This window comes from Lathamus discolor, unplaced genomic scaffold, assembly GCF_037157495.1.
Source record: "Lathamus discolor isolate bLatDis1 unplaced genomic scaffold, bLatDis1.hap1 Scaffold_82, whole genome shotgun sequence".
Lineage (NCBI taxonomy): Eukaryota > Metazoa > Chordata > Aves > Psittaciformes > Psittacidae > Lathamus > Lathamus discolor.
The window spans coordinates 642,501-650,000 of record NW_027069392.1 but is presented as its reverse complement, the minus strand read 5'-3'; positions in this window follow the sequence as shown (position 1 = coordinate 650,000).

Sequence of the window (7,500 nt, the reverse complement as noted above, 5' to 3'; positions counted from 1 at the left end):
CACTCAGACGCTGCAGAGGGAAGGCCTGCTCTGCAGCACATCCTCCTCCTGATCCGCACAGAGAAACCGAGAGCGTCCTCCTGACAGATCCCATGGACTGTCCGAGGCAGCGGCTCGAGGAGATCCCTCCAGGAGCTACAGCTGCATTGTCCTGCACCCAGAGCCTGATCACGCACAGGGCTGGGAACGTTTCTCCCGCAGAAACCTCTCGGCAGCCTCCGCTGCGGAGTGCCTTTCAGCTCTCTGAGGCTGGCAGGTCTCCCCTGGGGGCCTGCAGGCGGTGCCCCCCCCGGCCCTGCGCCTGGGCAGAGCTGTCTCTCTGCAGCTCTGCCCCCTCGCCAGCGTCTATCTGCGTCCCGGGAGCCCGGCCCAGCTCAGCAGCAGAGGCCCAGCCCGAGGTGGCTCTGCCTCTGCCCCGCTGGGCTCCCTCCGGGGCTCCTCGGCGCTCCAGGGCAACACCATAGGAAACAGGCCGAAGCAAGTGCTGATGCTCCCTCCCTCAGCTGGCAGACGCACGGCCTTCCTGCAGTGCCATTTCTCTGACGAGGGACAGAGTTGAGTCTAAACATCAACTTTTCTTAGAACTGCAGAATCCTTTTGATTTGGAAAGGACCCTTGAGAACATTGAGGCCGACCGTTAACCTGTGCCTAACGTTCCACAGACTTAACCGTGAGAACATCAGTGGTGGGGAACCCTGTTTGGATGCTCAGCAAGAGCAACGTAATCCTCCCTTCTATCCTCGGCCACGCTATCTTCATCTCTTCTCCTCAGTTTCAGACACATTTCCCCCAAACCACAAACCAGAAGAACATCTTTGCAATCTGTTCCCAGCCCGTTGTGGGGCGGGGGGAGGCACCGCGGAGGAGGGGTGGGCGCCGCAGCATCTGCAGAACCCCGGGCTGCATCGGCTGGTGTATTTCGGTGCGTCCTGGGTTCAGCGGTCGCGGTCATTTTTCTCTTTGTGCGTAGCTGGTGCGGTCCTGGTCCCCCCACCCACCACCGCCAGCCAGAGACGTGTTTCGCGGCGGGACGGGGTGGTGGGCTGTGTGTCAGCAGACGGACACGCGAAACCAAAAAAACAACCAAGCCCCCACGGAACAAAACAAGCTGGCGAGCACCGGGACCCAGGCTGCTGCCTCTGCCCGCCCGGCCCCCAGCACCAGCCAGAGGCTGTTTCAGGGGGGATTGTCAGATGACGGAGCGGGAAAGCCGAGGCAACCCCTAACAGCCGAGAAAAGGCTGGCGAGTGCCCGGCAGCGCCGGGACCCGCGCCCCACCCGCCCGGCAAGCGCTGCCCGAGCCTGCGAGCCTCCCGGAGGGCGGGCGGACGGCGAGCTCGCGGTGGGGGCCGCACTTTGCCGTCGGGTCGAGCCGGCTCCGCCGGGACTTTGCCGGATTTGCAGGGACCCGCGCCCCTCCCGCCCGGCAAGCGCTGCCCGAGCCTGCGAGCCTCCCGGAGGGCGGGCGGACGGCGAGCTCGCGGTGGGGGCCGCACTTTGCCGTCGGGTCGAGCCGGCTCCGCCGGGACTTTGCCGGATTTGCAGGGACCCGCGCCCCTCCCGCCCGGCAAGCGCTGCCCGAGCCTGCGAGCCTCCCGGAGGGCGGGCGGACGGCGAGCTCGCGGTGGGGGCCGCACTTTGCCGTCGGGTCGAGCCGGCTCCGCCGGGACTTTGCCGGATTTGCAGGGACCCGCGCCCCTCCCGCCCGGCAAGCGCTGCCCGAGCCTGCGAGCCTCCCGGAGGGCGGGCGGACGGCGAGCTCGCGGTGGGGGCCGCACTTTGCCGTCGGGTCGAGCCGGCTCCGCCGGGACTTTGCCGGATTTGCAGGGACCCGCGCCCCTCCCGCCCGGCAAGCGCTGCCCGAGCCTGCGAGCCTCCCGGAGGGCGGGCGGACGGCGAGCTCGCGGTGGGGGCCGCACTTTGCCGTCGGGTCGAGCCGGCTCCGCCGGGACTTTGCCGGATTTGCAGGGACCCGCGCCCCTCCCGCCCGGCAAGCGCTGCCCGAGCCTGCGAGCCTCCCGGAGGGCGGGCGGACGGCGAGCTCGCGGTGGGGGCCGCACTTTGCCGTCGGGTCGAGCCGGCTCCGCCGGGACTTTGCCGGATTTGCAGGGACCCGCGCCCCTCCCGCCCGGCAAGCGCTGCCCGAGCCTGCGAGCCTCCCGGAGGGCGGGCGGACGGCGAGCTCGCGGTGGGGGCCGCACTTTGCCGTCGGGTCGAGCCGGCTCCGCCGGGACTTTGCCGGATTTGCAGGGACCCGCGCCCCTCCCGCCCGGCAAGCGCTGCCCGAGCCTGCGAGCCTCCCGGAGGGCGGGCGGACGGCGAGCTCGCGGTGGGGGCCGCACTTTGCCGTCGGGTCGAGCCGGCTCCGCCGGGACTTTGCCGGATTTGCAGGGACCCGCGCCCCTCCCGCCCGGCAAGCGCTGCCCGAGCCTGCGAGCCTCCCGGAGGGCGGGCGGACGGCGAGCTCGCGGTGGGGGCCGCACTTTGCCGTCGGGTCGAGCCGGCTCCGCCGGGACTTTGCCGGATTTGCAGGGACCCGCGCCCCTCCCGCCCGGCAAGCGCTGCCCGAGCCTGCGAGCCTCCCGGAGGGCGGGCGGACGGCGAGCTCGCGGTGGGGGCCGCACTTTGCCGTCGGGTCGAGCCGGCTCCGCCGGGACTTTGCCGGATTTGCAGGGACCCGCGCCCCTCCCGCCCGGCAAGCGCTGCCCGAGCCTGCGAGCCTCCCGGAGGGCGGGCGGACGGCGAGCTCGCGGTGGGGGCCGCACTTTGCCGTCGGGTCGAGCCGGCTCCGCCGGGACTTTGCCGGATTTGCAGGGACCCGCGCCCCTCCCGCCCGGCAAGCGCTGCCCGAGCCTGCGAGCCTCCCGGAGGGCGGGCGGACGGCGAGCTCGCGGTGGGGGCCGCACTTTGCCGTCGGGTCGAGCCGGCTCCGCCGGGACTTTGCCGGATTTGCAGGGACCCGCGCCCCTCCCGCCCGGCAAGCGCTGCCCGAGCCTGCGAGCCTCCCGGAGGGCGGGCGGACGGCGAGCTCGCGGTGGGGGCCGCACTTTGCCGTCGGGTCGAGCCGGCTCCGCCGGGACTTTGCCGGATTTGCAGGGACCCGCGCCCCTCCCGCCCGGCAAGCGCTGCCCGAGCCTGCGAGCCTCCCGGAGGGCGGGCGGACGGCGAGCTCGCGGTGGGGGCCGCACTTTGCCGTCGGGTCGAGCCGGCTCCGCCGGGACTTTGCCGGATTTGCAGGGACCCGCGCCCCTCCCGCCCGGCAAGCGCTGCCCGAGCCTGCGAGCCTCCCGGAGGGCGGGCGGACGGCGAGCTCGCGGTGGGGGCCGCACTTTGCCGTCGGGTCGAGCCGGCTCCGCCGGGACTTTGCCGGATTTGCAGGGACCCGCGCCCCTCCCGCCCGGCAAGCGCTGCCCGAGCCTGCGAGCCTCCCGGAGGGCGGGCGGACGGCGAGCTCGCGGTGGGGGCCGCACTTTGCCGTCGGGTCGAGCCGGCTCCGCCGGGACTTTGCCGGATTTGCAGGGACCCGCGCCCCTCCCGCCCGGCAAGCGCTGCCCGAGCCTGCGAGCCTCCCGGAGGGCGGGCGGACGGCGAGCTCGCGGTGGGGGCCGCACTTTGCCGTCGGGTCGAGCCGGCTCCGCCGGGACTTTGCCGGATTTGCAGGGACCCGCGCCCCTCCCGCCCGGCAAGCGCTGCCCGAGCCTGCGAGCCTCCCGGAGGGCGGGCGGACGGCGAGCTCGCGGTGGGGGCCGCACTTTGCCGTCGGGTCGAGCCGGCTCCGCCGGGACTTTGCCGGATTTGCAGGGACCCGCGCCCCTCCCGCCCGGCAAGCGCTGCCCGAGCCTGCGAGCCTCCCGGAGGGCGGGCGGACGGCGAGCTCGCGGTGGGGGCCGCACTTTGCCGTCGGGTCGAGCCGGCTCCGCCGGGACTTTGCCGGATTTGCAGGGACCCGCGCCCCTCCCGCCCGGCAAGCGCTGCCCGAGCCTGCGAGCCTCCCGGAGGGCGGGCGGACGGCGAGCTCGCGGTGGGGGCCGCACTTTGCCGTCGGGTCGAGCCGGCTCCGCCGGGACTTTGCCGGATTTGCAGGGACCCGCGCCCCTCCCGCCCGGCAAGCGCTGCCCGAGCCTGCGAGCCTCCCGGAGGGCGGGCGGACGGCGAGCTCGCGGTGGGGGCCGCACTTTGCCGTCGGGTCGAGCCGGCTCCGCCGGGACTTTGCCGGATTTGCAGGGACCCGCGCCCCTCCCGCCCGGCAAGCGCTGCCCGAGCCTGCGAGCCTCCCGGAGGGCGGGCGGACGGCGAGCTCGCGGTGGGGGCCGCACTTTGCCGTCGGGTCGAGCCGGCTCCGCCGGGACTTTGCCGGATTTGCAGGGACCCGCGCCCCTCCCGCCCGGCAAGCGCTGCCCGAGCCTGCGAGCCTCCCGGAGGGCGGGCGGACGGCGAGCTCGCGGTGGGGGCCGCACTTTGCCGTCGGGTCGAGCCGGCTCCGCCGGGACTTTGCCGGATTTGCAGGGACCCGCGCCCCTCCCGCCCGGCAAGCGCTGCCCGAGCCTGCGAGCCTCCCGGAGGGCGGGCGGACGGCGAGCTCGCGGTGGGGGCCGCACTTTGCCGTCGGGTCGAGCCGGCTCCGCCGGGACTTTGCCGGATTTGCAGGGACCCGCGCCCCTCCCGCCCGGCAAGCGCTGCCCGAGCCTGCGAGCCTCCCGGAGGGCGGGCGGACGGCGAGCTCGCGGTGGGGGCCGCACTTTGCCGTCGGGTCGAGCCGGCTCCGCCGGGACTTTGCCGGATTTGCAGGGACCCGCGCCCCTCCCGCCCGGCAAGCGCTGCCCGAGCCTGCGAGCCTCCCGGAGGGCGGGCGGACGGCGAGCTCGCGGTGGGGGCCGCACTTTGCCGTCGGGTCGAGCCGGCTCCGCCGGGACTTTGCCGGATTTGCAGGGACCCGCGCCCCTCCCGCCCGGCAAGCGCTGCCCGAGCCTGCGAGCCTCCCGGAGGGCGGGCGGACGGCGAGCTCGCGGTGGGGGCCGCACTTTGCCGTCGGGTCGAGCCGGCTCCGCCGGGACTTTGCCGGATTTGCAGGGACCCGCGCCCCTCCCGCCCGGCAAGCGCTGCCCGAGCCTGCGAGCCTCCCGGAGGGCGGGCGGACGGCGAGCTCGCGGTGGGGGCCGCACTTTGCCGTCGGGTCGAGCCGGCTCCGCCGGGACTTTGCCGGATTTGCAGGGACCCGCGCCCCTCCCGCCCGGCAAGCGCTGCCCGAGCCTGCGAGCCTCCCGGAGGGCGGGCGGACGGCGAGCTCGCGGTGGGGGCCGCACTTTGCCGTCGGGTCGAGCCGGCTCCGCCGGGACTTTGCCGGATTTGCAGGGACCCGCGCCCCTCCCGCCCGGCAAGCGCTGCCCGAGCCTGCGAGCCTCCCGGAGGGCGGGCGGACGGCGAGCTCGCGGTGGGGGCCGCAGTTTGCCGTCAGGTCTAGCCGGCTCCGCCGGGACTTAGCCGGATTTGCAGGGAGAGTTCCGCGCGCTGTCTCTGGGGGGGACTTCAGGCTCGCGGCGGACTTAGCCGCATTTCCCAGGTCCCGCGATAGATCTTGCCGGGCGCGTCGCTTCCGGAGGCGGTCGAGGAGGCGGCCGTTTCTCGCTGCCTCCAGTTGAGTCATCGAAAATTGCGTCGTCGCTGGCGCACCAACCGGGTGAGCCTACAAGTCTGGTGTTGCGCTCCAGCGCGGGCGGAGAAGTGTCTGTCCGTATTACAGGAGCGAGTAGTGGCTCGTCTCCGCAGCAGCGCTAGCTGAGAGGCTGTCACGCTCCGCGGCTCAGCCGTCGATAGTGAGGGGTGTACTGGGCAGCCTTTCGCGGCGCTTCCCGAGCTTGGTTCGTTCGTCTCCGTCCGCGTGGACCGAGAGCAAAAAGACCGGCGGCGGAGGAGGCCGGCACTCGAACGCTGGGAAGACCGTGGCGGGACTCGATCCCCAGGTCTCAATTTTCTCGCCGCCCCGTCCGTGAGCTGAGCGAGGGGCTCCGATGATGGCACGGGCGGGCGAGCCCGTCGGTTACGTCCAGGCGCTGAGATCCCCTTAGCAGCGTCCGGCTCTTGCTTGCGCTTGCCTAGGCGCCCGGTGGTTCGGCCCAGGTGGCGGTACTGGGTTTTTTTTTTTTTTGTTTTGTTTTGTTTTGTTTTGTTTTGTTCCCCCCCCCCCTTCCTCCTCCCTCCCCTCCCGCCCCCCCTCTTTTAACTTTTTCCCCCCTCCTCCGTCTGCTCCCCCCTCTTTTACCTCTTTTCCCCCCCCTCCTCCGTCTGCTCCCCCCTCTCTTACCTCTTCCCCCCCCCTCCGTCCGCCCCCCCCCCCCCCCGTTACCTCTTTCCACCCCCCACCCCCCCTTTTTCCCTTTCTGCCTTTTCCCTCTCCTTTTTCGCTCTTGTCGCTCTTTTGCCGGCGTTAAAGCTGGAGCCCGCGAAGCGGGGAACCGAAAACGCGGTGGCTTTTTGTGGATAAGAGGGGCTCGCGGGAGCTCTCGTCGGCCTTTTCACCACCCGGCCCCGAATAGTCCCCGCGGGGTGGGCTCGGGCTGCCCTGTTGTCTCAGGAACACGCAGCGTTTTGGCCTACCGTGGAGGGAGGAGGCCTTTTTTACCCGTCTTGTCGTCCTTGCTGTCTTCCCCGACCGATCGATGAGGCCTTTCGGGTCGCGTCGGAGAGGGCCCCCGGCGGGCCGGGCTCGTCTGCGCTCCCCGTCCTCGGGCGGGCCGCGGGCGGCGTCCGGTGTTCAGGCTGGGCGGTCTCCTTTCCAGCTCGCTTCCCGTTGCGTGCGAGGTGTCGTCCTGGGTCTTGCCCCCCTCCCGAGCGAGAGAAAGAGCCGCGACCGCGTTGGCGGCGGGGTGCGTGCCCCGCCGCGTCGGCCGCGTCCTTCCTGCTCTCTGCTCGACGGCGGGAGGAGGTTCCACGGACGTGTTACCGAACCGGGCTGTGTGACGGCCGCGTGGCCCCGCGAGCCCTCAGGTGTCCTAATTGTACGCGAGGCGCCGGTGCTGGCCTCCGTCCGTGTGCCCGTGGGTGCCGGCCGCGAGCAGCGCTCGGGCGGTAGGGCGGCCGAACCCAGAGAACGGGGAAAAGCGAAAGCGACGACCGTGGGCGTCAGGGGGGCGTCCGCCTCCGCTGCGGCCGCTGGCCGCGCCGGCTTCTTTCCGTGCCGCCTTTCCGCCTGCTGCCGAGCGAGCCGCCCCGGCGAGGGGCCTCGGTCGCCGGGTCGCACCCGCCTCGGCGGGTCGCTGCCTCCTCTAGCACGTCCGGTGCTCGCCGTGGCCCTGGGGGAGAAGACGCCGCGGGGCTCGTGTCCCCTCTCCCCCACCCACCCTTCCCACCGCCCCGCTCAGCTCGCTCGACGGAGCGAACGGACGAAAAGAAGGGCACGCCTGCGAAGAGAAAAAAGAGGGTCGTTGCAGGCGGGCCGGCCTCGGGGGACGGGTCAGTCCCGGCCGGCCGCTGACGAAGCGGGGCGGCGGAGGGAGCCGGGCG